We start from the raw sequence: 19,036 nt of genomic DNA on the forward strand, positions 1-19,036 counted from the left end.
AAACAAATTTCCTTGAAAGTCACAGTCACAAATATAGTGCATCTCAGAAAAGTGGAGGTGCAAGACAGGTTCCACCCACTTTCATGAGTTTCATCAAGTACTGAATGTACTCAAGGAGGGAGAGAAAAGGCAGCTTTCAAAAAGGAGGATGTTATTAAATGAGGCATTTACTATACTCCTTCCTAAGAGAACCTGGTGGGGAACATGTTTTCTAAACTAAATCTAAGAAGTGGAATGTGGAATCAGTTCATACTCCTTTCCTCAAGGGTTGTCCACCATTGGTTAAGGAATTAAAAAACAAGGCTAAATAAAAACAAACCACCCTCACACACACCCCCCCCCCAAAAAAAAAGGGAAAGAAGGAAAACAAAACACTAAGATGTCCCAGATTACTCTCCAGAGTGGAGCCAAGAAGCAGTTTCAGCAATTCAAATTCATCTGATACAGTCATTACAAGCATGCCTTGTTTTTAACAAAAGAAAATTGCTTTTAACAAAACAAAAACTAGTACAGATTGCTTTTCTGACAATGCACAGTTATTCAAAATTAACTTATATTGGGAGGGGGCAGGATGGCCCTGTCTCACAAGTGCATGTGTGTAGGTGCTGGGCATTTGTCATTATTGCAAAAGTGAATTTTAATTTTTAATCTTTAGTTTGATTTAAACATTGCTTTTAGTGTGATGCTGATGCCAGCTATCCAGAAAGAGTTTGAAGAGATGTTCATAGCAGCACACACCTGCAGCTCTCCTTTAGTTCTGGAGGCTCTGGAGCAGCCAATATTGCTTCATCAAATATACTCTTTAGGCCTTTCTGTGCAAGTGCAGAACACTCCACATATTTGACAGCCTCCAGGTCACAGGGCAGCTCTCCAGCAGTCTCCAGACTGATTGGCTTCTATTTGTTCTTGGCAAGTTTCTCCATAGAGGGATCATCTCTAAGAGCAATTCGAGTCCCAACAAGCAAGAAAGGAGTTTTGGACAGTGGCAAGTTATCTCAGGTACCCACTCTTCTTTCACATTTTCAAATGAGGATGGAGACCACTGAAAAACAGACTGGAAGTACATCTGTTTGTGGATAACTCAGCAGTTGTAATCTGTCTTAATCCTCTTGCCTTGCAGCATCAGAAAATCTGAAGGTATATGGCTGTCTGCTAATCATAACTGTGACTGCACAGTTGTCAGAAACAGTCAGTACATATTCAGGTGGAAATTTGTTGTGTAGGATATCAGGAGCTGTGTTTTACCAATGGCACCATCACTCAAAACAATGCACTTAATTGTCTGCATTGCTGAAACAGTTTTGTATCCACTTCAAATATTTCAAATTTGATGTTGATCTCAGCTCCTCCACTGGCACATTGGCAGCAGTGTATGGGGTCTCCTTCCAGTCTGCTCTTGAAACCCTCCTGGGATTTTTCATTTCAGCTGTTGTGGTCTTCAACTCCAGTAGTTCTGTTTGGTTCTTTTTAAAAATTTCTATCTTTTTACTAATATTCTCATCTTGCACATTCATTGTTTTCCTGATAGCCTTTAGTTCTTTCTCTGTGTTTTCCTTCATGTCCTTGAGCATTTTAAGAACTGTTTTTGTAAAAGTCTTTGTTTAATATGTCTACATTCTTGTCTTCATGGCTCCCATGAACTTGGAATGTATTTTATTCTTTCTTCTTTTTTACATCTTATCAGTCTTAGAAATATTTTTCATATTTTTCCTTTCTTTCCAGTTGTAATTCTTCCTCTGTAGTTCAGTGATGTGTAACTGCTTCAACTTTCTGATTTTCTCAAGCTGTACATTACCATTTAATTAATCTTTCAAAATCACTGATTTTGTCTTGTCATTCCTACCTGGGGAGCCTTCAGTATTTGTTTGATCAATGATGTCCTTGTTTTCACAGGTGTCTTGTTGGCACTATGGGAACTGATGGATCATGCAGGTGGGGGAAGAGGATCAAGACAAAGTGGTGAAATGCATGAATAAGTTTGGAAAGCTGACAGAATTCTGGGTCATGATGAAACTAGGTTCAGAGCCTAGGTGAACCAACAGGAGAATTCAAGCATCTGTGAAGCAGTGAATTGAAAACTAGTTATGGCCTGCCCATCTTTTTTTAGGTCCTTCATGGGCTTGAGCTTTCCCATGTTCATTATTGCTGTGTGAATTGATGCTGACTTTGAGGATAAGGTATTATTGTAACTTTGGACTCCATAATTGGAAAAACTGAATCACAGGAAAGCACCCATCCCATCACTGGCTTTATATATCTGTATACATATGTATGCATATGCAATGTCATAATTAATTTTGTCAACATTTGAAAAACTAATCACAATAGAAAACAAAAGATGAGGCCTGCATTATTTCTTTCATTTTACTCAATCTTCCCTTTTCATTCTCACACAGCTTAATTAATGCTTATCTTTAAATAACCAAAGTCCTGTTGATAATTTAATGTTTGTTTTACTGAGAAGACATTAAATATTGTGCTCTTGGGTGTTCTGCATTATTCTTTGATGTGAGTACATTTATTACACCACCATTTGTTGAATGATTTTATATTTGTTTAGATATGGTTATTGTGTGTGATTATAAAACCTGATGTGGTTTCCAATCTTCAAACTTGCCTGAGAGCTCCTACAAGGATGAATTTAATGAATGACTCACTGTATCCTAATGACAATAATAATAATAACAATATTTTTAAAAGAATAGCACAACATGGTAAATATGAAAGGCATAAAATTTTAGAATTACTTAGGGGTTATGTGCACAGCTTCTGCAGTAGATCAAGGCAGGCAAAAAGGAACTGATGGAATGGTAGATTTTTTTGTAGCTGGGTTGTACCTTGTCCAGCCACCCTCCTCTCCAAACAGATATAAGTAAACCCAAGACTGAGGGGTCAAGTTCATCTTACTTTTAAGCAAGAAGCACAATGAGAGTAATTTGCTCTCTACAAAATTTTAGCAGAGGGAGGTTTAGTTTGTGGAAAGGAGATGTCATTAATGAATGAATGGCTTCAGTTATGGGTTGATTCATTTAGTGGTTTTGGATACAAACAAGAGGGACAAGCACTGGCTCATGCAAGCAGCGTGGGCATTTCTGGGAGGAGATTCAGGAGCTCACAGCATCAGCAGAAAGGCTTGAGGGCAGGCCCTGGAAATGGTGGGAACCGAGGCAGAAGGAGCAACTCCAACTTCAGGGTACTTTTGTAAATGGAACTCCAGTTGTTTGTTTCAGTCCCAATCCTTGCATATCTCTGTTCAAGAAGGAACATGCCAGAAGAGAGAGTTTAGCCAGCTGTGCAACAGCCTCTCTGGGCTGTGCCAGGACAGGGTGCATAAGATGAAACTGGTAGAAAGACCTTCCAGAGCTCTTTCAGACTCCAACAAGGCAGAACCTTCCACAAGGGCAACTTAACGTCCAGTCCTCCCCCAAATCATCCCCTTAGAACCAAGCCAGAGGCATCACAAGAGGAAATGGATGGTCAGTGGTAACAGATAGACAGATGGTCACTACGTGAATCCAAAAATATGTTTGACATGAGTCTGTACATTCAGCAGGCTACAGGACAAACACCAGAGAGACTGATGAACTAAGGTGCAATCCCCATGTGTCTCTTTAAAGTGTAAATATTTATCTCTGACCCCACCAGAAGGCAGGGCTCAAAAGCAGAGATTCTGCCCTACTCATCTTTTATCTTACAGCTTTGCCTGCCATATAGGCAGTATTCAGCTTTGGTGAAGAAATGAACATGTGAGAGATATAGATCAATGTGAAACCATGATGCTACACTGATCAATGAATTTATAGGGAAAATACAGACAAAAAAGGTATTTTAATAATATGCCTTTCACTTAATACTACTAATAAAACAGCCTTTGCAGATTTTATAAGAATAAAACCTGCTCATTGAAGGCAATTGAAATAATTTACACAAAGTGGGGAAAGAACCCTCCAAATCCTACACATGTATACACAATCATCATAAACAGAATCACATTTTGATTTTTCATATCTTGTCTAAAAAGCATATTGTAACTACTAAGAAATATCAAATCCCATTCCCTGGATAAGTAATTGATTAACTGAGAAGTTATTTCTGACTCTCTGAAATAGGCCTTCTTACTAAAATATTAAAGGCTATTGAGTTATAATCTAATTAAGATAACTGCCTTCTAGTGACAAATCTAATAAATTGTAAACTGTATAAAAACCTTATCTTCCTGGGAAATTGGAACCCTTGTGCATGGCTGGTGGGATTGTAAAATGGTACATCCACTGTGGAGAACAGTTTGGTGGGTCCTCATAAAGATAAACAAAGAATTACCGTATCATCCAGCAATCCCACTCCTAGTATATACTCCAAAGAATTTAACACAGGGACTCAAACAGATACTTGTACACCAACGTTTGTGGCAGCATAATTCACAATAGCCAAAAGGTGAAAACACTTCATTTCCATTAACTGATGAATTGATAAAAAATGTGGTATCTCCAAACAATGGACCATTATTAGGTTGTAAGAAAGGATGAAGTTCTGATTCATAGTACAACATGGAGTGACCTTGAAGACATCATGTTGAGCAAAATAAGAGAGACACAAATTGGAAAATATTGTATGATTCCACTTGAATGAAAGATCTGGAATATAGAAAATTCATGAAGATAGACAACACATTAGAGATTACCAGGCCTGCGGGGAGGGGATAAAGGGAATTGTTGCTTAACTGGTCAAGATTTCTGTTTGGAGTAATGAAAAACTTTGGGAAATGGATAGTGATGATGATTGTGCAGTATTGTGAAAGTAATCAGTGCCACTGAATCATACACTTAAAATGGTTAAAATAACTAATTTTATGTGATATATATTTTTCCACAATAAAACTAAAAGCAGCAACAATGACAATCTTCCTGAAAAACAAAATGTCCATCTCAGTCAATGCAGACAAAGCATTTGATAATTCAAAGCCTGCTCATGATAAAAACTCTCAGGAAGCCAACTGGACTTCCCATCTGGGATGATTCTCCTTCTCTTTTTCACATCCACATTTCTACATTTTCTTCAAGGTCTAAATCAGTGAATGTATATTGGACACTCACTGGGCACTGTGCTGAGACCTGGGAATCAAAGATAGATGCGATATGGCTCCTGCCCTCAAGGAGTTCACATTCTAGCTGGAGAGACAGACACACGTGGATAAATACAACTCCATATGGTGAGTGGGATAATGGAGGTGCTGCATGGGCATAGGTGAGGACATTCAATGCTGCTTGTGGGTTGGGGGCAGTCAGCAAAGGCTGAGTGTGCTTTAAAGTAATCCCCCAGTCTGTTTCCATAGCACCCACAGCTCTTCACAAATTTAAGTCTCTAATTGGTCTGTTGATAGTGTGATGATGGTGGTGATGGTGATGATAATGATGATGTCAATGTTTTATGCTTGAATTGCCTCACTTTTCCATAGCTGTGAGGCTGTGACTATGCTACTTACCTGGCAAAGGAGAATTATGATTGAAGATGCAATTGCAGTTGCTAATCAGCTGACCTTAAGAGAAAGAGATTATCCTGGTGGGCCCAATTTTTTTTAAGCACAAGCATCCTTAAAAGTGGAAGAGGGGAGAACAAATGAATGTTAACCATGCAGAGTGTTGAAAAAGGGATGGTGTTTGGGAAAAAACAAAGCAAACTGGAGTCTATGGTCAACAGTAACATTGTAATATGCTTCCATTAAATGTAACAAAAGCAATATACCACAGCTAAATGTGTATGAGAGGGGGATACAAGGGAGGAGTATGGGAGCTTTAGTAGTTGTGTTGTTTTCTGTCCTTGCCATTATATTATATTGTATGACATTTTATTTTTTCTTTTTATTATCTTTTTTATTATTTGCCAAAAAACTTTTTCATAGTCCTTGATAGGTTCAAGTGCTGACTGTGGTGATAAATGTACAACTATATGATGATACCATGAACAACTGATTGTACACTGTGGATAATTGTATGGTATGTGAATATATCTCTATAAAATTGTAGGAAAAAATACAAATATGGGTAAAAGTGCTGGAGAAAACATGAAGACAGGGATGTACCCATTTACTGTTGATGAGGAGGAATAATGGTTTAGCCTTTCTGGAGGTCACTGTGGTGGTTACACAAGAAGCTAAGTATGTGGGGGCCATAAGGTCCTGCAACCTCATTATGGGGCATATACTTGGAAGATCTGAGAGCAGGGATATGAATGGACATTTGCACACTGGTGTTTATGGAAAGAGTATTCATGATTTGCAATGGGTAGAGGTGGCCTAAGGGTACACTGACTGAGGAACAGAATGGTGAACTGTGGTGTATACATACAACGGAATACTACAAGAAGGAGTGAAGCAGTGAGACACAGTGAATGGATCCTGTAGACAGCATTTTGAATGAAGTTCAGCAGAAACCAAGGCAAACACTATAATGCCTTACCAGTATGGACTAACTTCAATGTTTAAACTCAGAATTGAATCTTAGAGCACAGCCTAACAGGAAATGCTTATAATTGTGCCTAAGAGTCTCCCCTGAGTGTCTTTGTTGATCAGATGTGGCCCTCTCTCTCTCTAGCTAAGCCACCTCAGCTGGTGAACTTGCTGCCCTCCCCACTACATGGGCCCTGACTCCCAGGGGTGTAAAATTCCCTGGCAATGTGGGACATGACTCCCAGGGATGAATCTGGACCTGACATTGTAGGATGGAGAACATCTTCTTGACCAAAAGGGGAATGTGAAATGAAACAAAATAAAGCTTCAGCGGCTGAGAGATTTCAAATCAAGTTGAGAGGTCACTCTGGTGGACATTCTTATGCACTGTATAGATAACAATTTTTAGGTTTCATTGTATTGGAATAGCTGGAAGTAAACACCTGAAATTATCAAACTCCAACCCAGTAATCTTGACTCCTGAAGACAACTCTATAACAATGTAGCTTACAAGGGGTGACAATGTGATTGTGAAAACCTAGTGGATCACACTCCCTTTATCCAGTATATGGATGGATGAGTAGAAAAATGGGGACAAAGACTGAATGAAAAATAGAGTGGGATGGGGGGATGATTTGGGTGTTCTTTTTTTGTTTTTATTTCTTATTCTGATTATGATTCTTTCTGGTGTAAGAAATGGGATCAAAAATAGATTGGGGTGATGAAGACATGACTATATGATGGTACTGTGAACAGTTGATTGTACACCATAGATGATTGTATGGTATGTTAATGTATCTCAATAAAATTGAATTTAATTTAAGAAAATGGAAGAGGGAAGCAGAAGAGTCAGGGTCAGAGGGGATATGTGAACATGAATGGTGAGAGAGATGTGGCATTGCTGGGTTTGAAGATGGAAGAAGGGAGCAGAAGCCAAGTAATGCAGCAGGCTCTCTACATTAACAGGCTAGGGCAGGGATGATTCTCAGAGCCTCCAGAAAGGAATTCAGCCCTGCCAATGCCTTGGTTTAACCCAGCAAGAACTATGCCAGACTTCTACAGAACTGTAAGAGAATAAATTTGTGTTGTTTTTAATCTCTAAGTTTGTTACAGAAGCCATAGTAAACTAAACACTAGGAGGTTTGACAGTAATATCTTCTAGCATCCCAAGATCTATTTAGTGATGGGAAAATCTAGGCCCAAATCTTCCTAGTTCAAACTCTCTCTGAGCTGTTCTCCTCCTTCAGAGATTCCCCTCTTCCCCTTCTTCCCATTTCACTGCAGGAATAGCTGATGGACAGTGGTCTGCTGCCTTATGAGAGCTGACTGCTAAATTTTCAGGAACTATGTGAGTTGGTTATTCAACAAGAACCATTATTAAAAATTATATAAACTTACAATTAATAAAATTAAAGATAATAAATACTTAAAACTTATTATTTCCTAATATTTACCACATTTTACTCTTCTATATGCTCTTGAGGTTATTTATATCTATTGTATGCATGTGGTGTAAATGCTACATAATGGTTGCTACTGAACATCTTATCCCAACTCTGTGTTCAGTGATATCACACTTGTAAGTTGGACTTGGCCACAGTGGCAATATTTACAGCACAGAAATCTGCAGATGCTACAAATCAAGGCCCCTCTCCCTTACTCCACTCCACAGTCCCCCTGCCCACCCACCACCCAACAGCCAGTAGCTTGGGATGCAGGAGTCAATGGAGAGAGGGGATTCTGGCCACATGCTGTGATTTGGGTCCTCACTGACTCTGCTGAAATTCCTTTCTTCTTGCTTGGTGACTGATTTCTGTGATGCTATCAGGTGAAATGCTTCTGGAACTCCCAGTGCTTTTGAGAACCCGTGCCAGCATCCACTATTGAAGTTTGGGGTTCCTGCACTTGTGGCCACATTGTTCTGGTCTCCAGCCTCTTCTAGTCTGTACCCCTATGTCCTCCCCAGGGCCCCAGAACTCCAGATGCTCTGTCTACACAGTCCTGTCACATTCTGTCCCTCAGGCCACTCTTCAGAGAATACTGTCAAACCACCCCCATGCCACATAGGGTCCATGGCCACTGTGAACCATAGGCTCTGCTTGAAAGCTATAAATTCTAAGACTACACCCTGAGAAGAGAGGCCCAATACAGCTACCCCACTGCTATTTCCCACATGATGTGGGAAGCACTTGGATTTTACCTCTTTGTCTTCTTCCTCCCATTTCCTTTGTTTTTAGCTTATTCCACAGCATAATGCTTTCTACTTCCCCTTCCCATCTGGTCTAAACTCCAGAAAGTATATATCTAACCCTCTCTACATTTGCTAAATGCTGTATTTAGACAACCAAGCTTTGCTCTGAACAAGAAGAGTTTGGAATTTAGAGTTCATTTTTCTCTCTCCATATAAGCTTCCCATTTGGAAGCCAAAAGCTAAATATCCACTCTTTCTCTTTGGATTTCTAATTCTATCCAAGACATTGGATGTGTAAGAAAATTCAGAACAAACAAAAAAGATTACTGGGTGCCTCTAATGGAAAACTGTGCTTTGTTTGGAGCATACCTTTCTTGGTTATTTGATTTTAGCTTTTCAGTTTAATTGAGCTATTTTCTGCATCATAAGTGGTAGAGAAGTGACAGAAATGCAAATAATTCTTGTTTATGGATGTGCAAATGAATGCTGTTTGGTGGAAGTTCAATTGATCTTCCTCTTTCCCCCTAGAAAAATCCAGTTTTCCATCCATTTGTAAATTCATTTCAACATTCCTTACTCCATATTCATTTGTGTTTCTTTAATTCATCCTTTGAAGTATAACCTTTGTTTATCTATTGAAGTGAAGTTGTAATATTTTATTGGTTCCCTCATTAATAATGAGTTAAATAAAATCTTTGACACATGTTTACTTCATATCTGTATGAAAGTCATGATTTCATCTTTTAAAAATGATAATCTGGAGGAGGCAGGGCAAGATGGTGGCATAGGGAGATGTGGAATTTAGTTAGTCCCCTAGAGCAACTAGTAAATAGCCAGGAACAAATAGAAAATATCTGGAACAACTGATGGAGGGACATCTGTGACTGGACAACATTGTACACCAGTCAGGAATGGGTGGAACAGCTGAGATCACAGCACAGAACTGTAGGTGAAGCTCTCCAAACTGTGGAGCTGGTGCTGCTCCCCCACCAGCACAGCAGGCTAATTTGCCAAACTTCCCTGTGGGAGAAAGAAGCAGTCCCTGCCAGGAGCAAGGGAATGTAGCTCAACCAAGCTCCAGTTGTGGTTTTAGTTAACAAGTGTGGGCTACTGAATACATGCTAGGAGCACAGATAAACCCAGAGCAAGCAGAAAAGGAACCCAGAGGTTTATCCTGGCAGAGAGGAGGTGAGGCTGATGGAAAAAATACATAAATAAATAAAAACAGAGGCTTTTGGAATCTGCTGAGCTCAGAATACTGGAAGAGGGGTGTGTCCCAAGAAAAGGGGCACACAGAACTGGGTACTAACTCTGGTTCTTGCCTGGTGAAATGGAAGGCTGGGGAAAGGCTCTGAAAATGGGACTTGTTGCTTTTTCCCTTTTTTCTCTCTCATTTTAAAGAGCTCATTAGGGAAAGCCTCAGGCATTTTCAATTGTCATTACTGAGGCAGGCAAGGGTGGAGTCAAGATAGAGAGTAAAAGGAAAAACTCAAGTGTAGGAGACAATTCCCTAAAGGGCTTATCTTCCTAAGAAAAGGTGGGGCAGGGCCCAGTTCAAGTGGTGGCCCTCCCCCAGAGGACTCAGAACCCAGGGCCTGAGATGGGGGGGGCGGACAGAAACAGCTTGAGCTTGGCTTCTGACACCCTCAGTTTCTGGCCCTGACAGGGACAACTGAGAATTAAATACACCACACCTCTTCATGTTGGTGAGGAGCTGTGGGCTGATAAGCATCACCTACTGGGCAGGATAGGAAAAGCACAGAGTCTAGAGGTCTCACAGAAAAGTCTGACAATCTTCTGGGTCTCAGCCTCAGGGAAACCTGATACGAAATACAGCCTCCTCCTGAGACCTGGGTCTGGCTAGTATGGGAAAATCTGATTGGGGTAATCAAGGAAACTGGAAGCCTAGACAACAGAAAATTACAGATCACACTAGGAAAAGTGAAGATATGGCCCAGTCAAAGGAAAAAACTAGCACTTCAACTGAGATACAGGAATTGAAACAGCTGATTATTAAACAAATCTCCTAAATCAATTCAAAACTCAAATCAATGAGTTGAGAGAAGATATGGCAAAAGATATGAAGGATATAAAGAAGACATTGGGAAAACATAAGGAAGAACTTGAAAGTTTGAAAAAAATTGGCATAGCTTATGGGAATGAAAGGCACAATAGAAGAGGTAAAAACTACAATGGAGACATACATTTGTTGTATACAATATACAACAACTGGAGAACAGGGCATCTGAAATCCTACACACAAAAGAACAGATAGGGAAAATAATGGAAAAATATGAGCAAGGTCTCAGGGAAATAAATGACAGCATGAAGTGCATGAATATATGTGTCATGGGCATCCCAGAAGGAGAAGAGAAGGGAAAAGAGGTAGAAAGAATAATGGAGGAAATAATCACTGTTGTAAAAGACATAAAACTACAGATCCAAGAAGTGCAGCATACCCCAAACAGAATAGATCCAAGTAGACTGACTCCAAGACACTTACTAAACAGATTAGCAAATGTCAAAGATAAAGAGAGAATTCTTAAAGCAGCAAGAGAAAAGCAATCCATCACATACAAAGGAAGCTTGATAAGACTATGTGTGGATTTATCAGTAGAAACCAAGAAGGCAAGAAGGAATTGGGGTAATATATTTAAGACACAGAAAGAGAAAAACTGCAAACCAAGAATTCGATATCCAGCAAAACTGTCCTTCAAAAATGGAGAGTTTGAAATACTTTCAGACAAACAGACACTGAGAGAGATTTTGAACAAGATATCTGCTCTACAGAGAGATATTGAGGAGCACTACAGGCAGATAGGAAAAGACAGGAAAGAGAGGTTTGGAGACAAGTGTAGAAATGACTATCAGTAAAGGTAAAAAGAGAGAGAGAGGAAAAAATAAAAACAAAAGATAACATATGAAATCCAAGACAAAATGTTATACAGTAGACATTACATTGAGTGAAATTAGCCAGAAACAAAAGGACAGATACCATATGGTATCAGTAATATGATACCATAAATTGATGAGTGAAATTTGAGAGTTGAAATCAGAGGTTATCAAGAGATAGAAAGAGGTTAGAGATTGGGCATTTGATGCTAAAGGAGTACAGAAGGTTCAACATGATTGATTGTATAGATCCAGAAATGGAATGGATAGCATAATAGTGTGTGATGGTAACATAATATTGTAAATACTCTGAAAAAAATGAGTGTGAATATGGTTGAATGAGGAAGGCTAAGGGCATGTATGACACCAGAAGGAAAGATAGAAGATAAAGACTTAGCTTGCATAACTTAGCAAAACCTAGAGTGGTCAATGATGGTGATTGAATGTAAAAATATAAGAATGTTTTTAAATGAGGGAGAACAAATGAATGTCAACATTGCAAAGTTGAATGGTATAGGGGAAATCACTATCAATGCAAACTAGAGTCTACAGTTAATGGTAACTTTGTAAGATGCTTCGATTAATGGTAACAAAGGCAATATACCAAAGCTAAATGTCTATAAGAGGGGGATACAAGGGAGTGATATGGGATTCTAGGTGGTGGTGAAGTTGTCTGTCCTTTTCACTGTATTTTATTTTTATTTTTCTTCTATTTTTTGTATTTTTATTCTTCATTTTTTCCTCCTTTCCCTCTTTCTTTGGGGAAGAGATGGAAATGTCCTCATATAGATTGTGGTGATGAACACATAATTATGTGGTTATACTAGGAATTATTGATTGTTTACTTAGGGTGAATGGTATGGTGTGTGAATAAAACTGTTAAAAAATAAAAAGAGGGATACAAGTGCTGGAGAAGATGTGGAGGGATGTACCTATTCCCCATTGGTAGGGAAATAGAATGGCACGCCCAGCTAGAAGGCAGTGTGGTGGTTGCATAGGAAACAAACTGTGGGGTTGCCATATGGTCCTACAACCGTGTTATTGGGTATATATTTGGAGGAACTGAGAGCAGGGGCATGAGTGGACAATGCACACTGGTGTTTATGGCAGCCGTATTCATGATTCACAATGGATTGAGGTGGCGTAAGGGTACAATCAATTGAGGAATGGAAGTGTGAACTGTGGTGTATACATACAATGGAATACCCAGCGATGGCATGAAGGAATGAAGCTGTGAGGTATACACCTAGTTGAATGGATATTGAGGACAGTGTGTTGAGTGAAATAAGCCAGAATCAAATAGAAAAACATTAATGACTCACTAATATGGACTAACTATAATGTACAAACTCTGAAAATTGGATCTGAGAAATAGATTGTCAGGGAGGGGCTAATGGTACATGTTCCTAGATTGTAAGCACTTGTAGCAGTCGCATCTATTCATCTATTCATGCTCATTTGTGGCAGTCACATCTATTCATGAGCTGTAGTGATTATGTCTAAATTCTGAGATGCTGAGCTGGTCAATCCCTGTAACTTCGGGTATCTGTGTGACACCTGAGACTCAAAGCCAGAATTCAGCAGCTATGAATGTCATCATTTCCCCATACAGCAAATGTTAAAAAAGCTGAAAAAGAGATTGGGCATCAATTAGAGATATGAATGAAGTGGACTTGATTAGAACTAAGGTAAACAAGACTAAAGGGTAAGGATGATATTAACTGTGTTTTACAACCTCAACTTCTGTGTGAGACCAAAGGAAGAGATGTTTATTTGGTGCAAAGTCTATACTTTCTAAAGCATACTATATAACTTAACTTGTATGGTCAGTTTATTCAAACACCATAATTACATGGAACCCTGAGCAGGGGCTGAGAGCTTGTTGATTTGTACAGGTTAGCATGGAATCTTGATACATCCCAGAGTAATTTGGGCAGAGAATAAAGAATATTTGCAGGGCTCCCTTGAAGGCCTGGGGAAAAATGTGGAAACATTAAACTTCCCCACCTGGGGAATTCCTGATATTCTTGCAAGCATTAGGGACTATGGGCTTGCCCTTACGAAGCTTGTTACTGCAAAGGAGAGGCTAAGCCTACTTATAATTGTGCCTAAGATTCACCACCAGAGAACCTCTTTTGTTGCTCAGATGTGGCCTCTCTCTCTAAGCCCATTCAGCAGTTAAACTCACTGCCCTCCCCCACTACATGGGACATGGCTCCCAGTGGTGTAAATCTCCTTGGCAACACAGGACATGACTCCTGTGGATGAGCCTGGACACAGCATCATGGGATTGAGAAAGCCTTTCTGACCAAAAGGGAAAGAGAAGTTAAAATAAAGTTTCCGTGGCTAAGAGATCTCAAATGGAGCTGAGAGGTCATTATGCATTACGTAGATAGATAGATAGATAGATAGATAGATAGATAGATAGATAGATAGATAGATACAGATATAGATATAGATATCCCTTTTTAGTTTTTAGTGTACTGGAATAACTAGAAGGAAATACCTGAAACTGTTGAACTGCAATCCAGTATCCTTGATTCTTGAAGATGATTGTATAACTATATAACTTATATGGTGTGACTGTGTGATTATGTAAACCCTATGGCTCACACTCCCTTTATCTAGTGTATGGAAAAATATGTAGAAAAAAGGTGGACCAAAAGTAAATGAATAATGGTGGGGAAAAGGAGTACGAGATGTTTTAGGTGTTCTTTTTTACTTTTAATTTTTATTCTTGTTATTTTTTTGGAGTAATGTAAGTGTTCAAAAAATTGGTTGTGGTGATGAATGCACAACTATGTGATGCTACTGTAAACAACTGATTGTACACTTTGGATGATTGTATGCTATGTGAATGTATCTCAATAAAATTGCATTAAAAACATTATCCTTTAATACATGTCTCTGACTGACTAGGAGAAAGTCATGCACAAAGAGGTACGTAACAAATATATTTTCTTAAATGATTACCCATGCCATAGATGACCAGCTCATGGTTTTGAAATCTACATGTATTTTATCAGCTTTCATAATGCACACACTTTTTTTCTGAAATAGTACTTTAAAATTTATTGGTCATAGACCACATGTGAAAGACATCTAAGGAGCATGGAAACTTAGGTAGGTCCAGAAAGAGATCATTTAGTCAAGTAAATATAACAGGTAGTGTCACATAAGTGCACTCTCATTACATGGCCACCATAATACAATATATGATTGATGAAGAATAACCTTAGGGGTATAGATGGTGTCCTTTTTCTCATGCTCCACAGGGTTATCCCACTACACTAAAATCTTTCTGGTCTTGAGTCTGATGCCTTTTATAATCTGATAAATACAATGATCACTTGAGCAATAATTAACATTTATTTAATGTGTGCCACATATTTTGACAGAGATTCAAACTATCTGTTCCGTGTGTTTGCTCTTAGCTTGGAGCTCTGGGGCCTGGAAGCATTTCTCCAGCTCTCTGAATCCAATGGTTTCTTTTTACTTAGAGAAGAGAATTTCATCTTTCCTTTTTTAATAACATATTTTTTGGTATGATGTTTTTTATTCTCTACTTTAACATATATACATAACAGTGATAACATTCAATTTATGATTTCACAAGTAGAGAACAAATCTCAATGAATGTCATGGGTCACAGTTCTACAACTTCAGCCAATTCCATTATTGTAAAATATAGCATACATAGAGAAAGCTGTCATCTCTCAATATACAGCTCAATAAGCAGTCATATAGGTAATTTCAAAAATTGTTATGGGTTACAATTCCACAATTTCAGTTATTTCCTATATTCTACTTTTTAAGACACTTGTTTTACATTTCTCACAGAGTTCACATCAGTGGTAACATCCAATATCTCTCCTTTTGTGCCTGGCTTATTTCATTCAGCATTATGTTTTCAAGGTTCATCCATGTTGTCATGTTTCTTGACTTTGTTCCTTCTTACTGCCATGTAGTATTCCATCGTGTGTATATACCACATTTTGTTTATCCACTCATCTGTTGAAGGATATTTGGATTGTTTCTAACTCTTGGCAATTATGAACAATGCTGCTATGAACATTGGTGTGCAAATATCTGTTCATGTCACTGCTTTCAGATCTGGGTATATACCAAGAAGTGAGATAGCTGGATCATAGGGTACCTTGATATCTAGTTTTCTGAGGAACCACCAAACTGTCCTCCAGAGTGGCTGCACCATTATACAGTCCCACCAGAAATGAATGAGTTCCAATTTCTCCACATCCTCTCCAGCATTTGTAGTTTCCTGTTTGTTTAATGGCAGCCATTCTCACTGATGTGAGATGATGTCTCATTTTGGTCTTGATTTGCAACTTCCTAATAGCTAGTGAATACGTACATTTTTTTCATGTGTTTTTTAGTCATTTGTATTCCTTCTTTAAAGAAATGTCTTTTCATATCTTTTGCCCACTTTATAATTGGGATGTTTGTACTGTTGTCTTTGAGTTGTAGGATTTCTTTATTTTTTTTAATATTCATTTTATTGAGATATATTCACATACCACACAGTCATATAAAACAAATCATACATTCGATTGTTCACAGTACTGTTACATAGTTGTACATTCATCACTAAAATCAATCCCCAACACCCTCATTACCACACGCACAAAAATAACCAGAATAATAATTAAAGTGAAAAAGTGTGCTTCAGGTTTTAAAGCAGGGAAGGATAGTGAGGCATTTGCCTTGGGCCCCAAATTTAAGGGGCACCAAAAAACTCAGGAAATAGTATTTGAATGCAAGGTTTTAAAAAATCAAAAGTAATGCAAAAAGTCCATGGTGAACAAAATATCAAAATTTCATAGGATTTCTTTATATATGCAAGATATTAGTCTCTTATCAGATACATGATTTCCAAATATTTTTTCCCATTGACTTGGCTGCTCTTTACCTTTTTGACAAATTCCTTTGAGGTACAGAAGCTTTTAATTTTGAGGAGTTCCCATTTATCTATTTTTTTCTTTCATTGCTTGTGCTTTGGGTGTAAGGTCAAAGACATGATCCCCTAATACTAGGTTTTGAAGATGCTTCCCTTCATTATCTTCTAGGAGTTTTATGGTACTATCTCTTAAATTGAGGTCTTTGATCCATTTTGAGTTAATTTTTGGTAGGGTGTGAGGTAGGGGTCCTCTTTCATTCTTTTGAATATGTATATCCAGTTCTTCCACCCCCATTTGTTAAAGAGACTGTTTTTTATGTCCCAGTTCAGTGGATTTGGGGGCTTTATCAAAAATCAGTTGACCATAGGTCTGGGGATCTATTTCTGAATTCTCAATTTGACTACATTGATCAATAGATCTATCTTTGTGCCAATACCATAATGTTTTGACGGCTGTTGCTTTATAGTAAGCTTCAAAGTTAGGAAGTGTTTTTCTTTTTTAGAATGTTTTTAGCAATTTGAGACATCTTTCTCTTCCAAATAAATTTGATAACTAGCTTTCCCAATTCTGCAAAGTAGGTTGTTGGAATTTTGATTAGAATTGCATTGAATCTGTAGATAAGTTTGGCTTAGATTGACATCTTAATGATGTTTAGCCTTCCTATCCAGGAACATGGAATATTTTTCCATCTTTTTAGTTCCCTTTCTATTTCTTTTAGTAAAGTTGTGTAATTTTCTGTGTATAGGTCTTTTACATCCTTGGTTTAGTTTATTCCTAGGTTCTTGATTTTTTTAGTTGCTATTGAGAATAGAATCTTCTTCTTGAGTGTCTCTTCTATTAGGGCATTTCTAGTATATAGGAACATTATTGATTCTTTAAATGCAATTTTTTTATCTTCATTTTATTGAGATATATTCACATACCACGCAGTCATGCAAAACAAATCGTACTTTCGATTGTTTACAGTACCATTACATAGTTGTACATTCATCACCTAAATCAATCCCTGACACCTTCATTATCACACACACAAAAATAACAAGAATAATAATTAGAGTGAAAAAGAGCAATTGAAGTAAAAAAGAACACTGGGTACCTTTGTCTGTTTGTTTCCTTCCCCTATTTTTCTACTCATCCATCCATAAACTAGACAAAGTGGAGTGTGGTCCTTATGGCTTTCCCAATCCCATTGTCACCCCTCATAAGCTACATTTTTATACAATTGTCTTCGAGATTCATGGGTTCTGGGTTGTAGTTTGATAGTTTCAGGTATCCACCACCAGCTACCCCAATTCTTTAGAACCTAAAAAGGGTTGTCTAAAGTGTGCGTAAGAGTGCCCACCAGAGTGACCTCTCGGCTCCTTTTGGATTCTCTCTGCCACTGAAGCTTATTTCATTTCCTTTCACATCCCCCTTTTGGTCAAGAAGATGTTCTCCGTCCCACGATGCCAGGTCTACATTCCTCCCCGGGAGTCATATTCCACGTTGCCAGGGAGATTCACTCCCCTGGGTGTCTGATCCTACGTAGGGGGGAAGGCAGTGTTTAAATGCAATTTTATTGAGATATATTCACATAACATACAATCCTTCAAAGTGTACAATCAGTTTTTCATAGTTGTGTATTGATCACCACAATCAATCTTTGAACATTTTCATTACTCCAACAATAAAATAAAAACTAGAATAAAAAAGAACATCCAAAACATTCCATTCCCCTTGTCTCTCCATTGTTCATTTACTTTTTTCACACTCATTCATTATTTTTCTTAACTTTATCAAAAAATTAAAAAAACAAACAATAAAAAACATTTCAAACAAAACCAAAACAAAGGAATAAGAAAAAATAAATAATCTAAAATAACTACATTGCTTCCAGCATGTTCCTCCCCTACCCCAAGAAGGTAAACAGACTATAACCCAACAAAGGAATAAGGAAACAAATAACGTAAAATAACTACATTTCTGTGAACTTGTTCCTACCATACCCCCCAGAAATTAACAAACCATAGTTGTTCCTGAGCATTCCCATAACATTAAGTTTACTCTCCATAACTGATGTATTTTTATTAGGTTATCATTCCCCCTTCACTATCTGCTGTCTATTTCTAGGTCCCCTACATTCTATAATATAAGCCATTTATTTTAAAATTTTTACAGTGTTTACATTAGTGGTAACATACAATATTTTTCTTTTTGTGCCTGGCTTATTTTGCTCAGCATTATGTCTTCAACTTTCATTATTGATTTTTGTGCATTAATCTTGTATCCTGTCACTTTGCTAAATTTGTTTATTAGCTCAAGTAGCTGTGTTGTCAATCTCTCTAGGTTTTTCCAGATATAAGATGATATCGTCTGCAAATAATGACAGTTCTGCTTCTTTCTTTCCAATTTGATGCCTTTTATTTCTTTGTCTTGCTGGATTGCCCTGGCCAGCACTTCTAGCACAATGGTGAATAACGGTGGTGATGGGGGCTTCCTTGTGTTGTTCCTGATCTTAGTGGGAAGGTTTTCAGTCTCTCACCATTGAATGCTATGCTGGCTGTGGGTTTTTTATATATGCCCTTTATCATATTGAGGAAGTTTCCTTCAATT

The 19,036-nt window shown here is 38.0% G+C and overlaps 1 pseudogene; it reads right to left on the reverse strand.

The window, feature by feature from the left end:
• Nucleotides 1-722: 722 nt before the first annotated feature.
• On the reverse strand, nt 723-1,288 carry LOC119505018 (annotated as a pseudogene).
• Nucleotides 1,289-19,036: the final 17,748 nt, after the last annotated feature.

This window comes from Choloepus didactylus, chromosome 10, assembly GCF_015220235.1.
Source record: "Choloepus didactylus isolate mChoDid1 chromosome 10, mChoDid1.pri, whole genome shotgun sequence".
Lineage (NCBI taxonomy): Eukaryota > Metazoa > Chordata > Mammalia > Pilosa > Megalonychidae > Choloepus > Choloepus didactylus.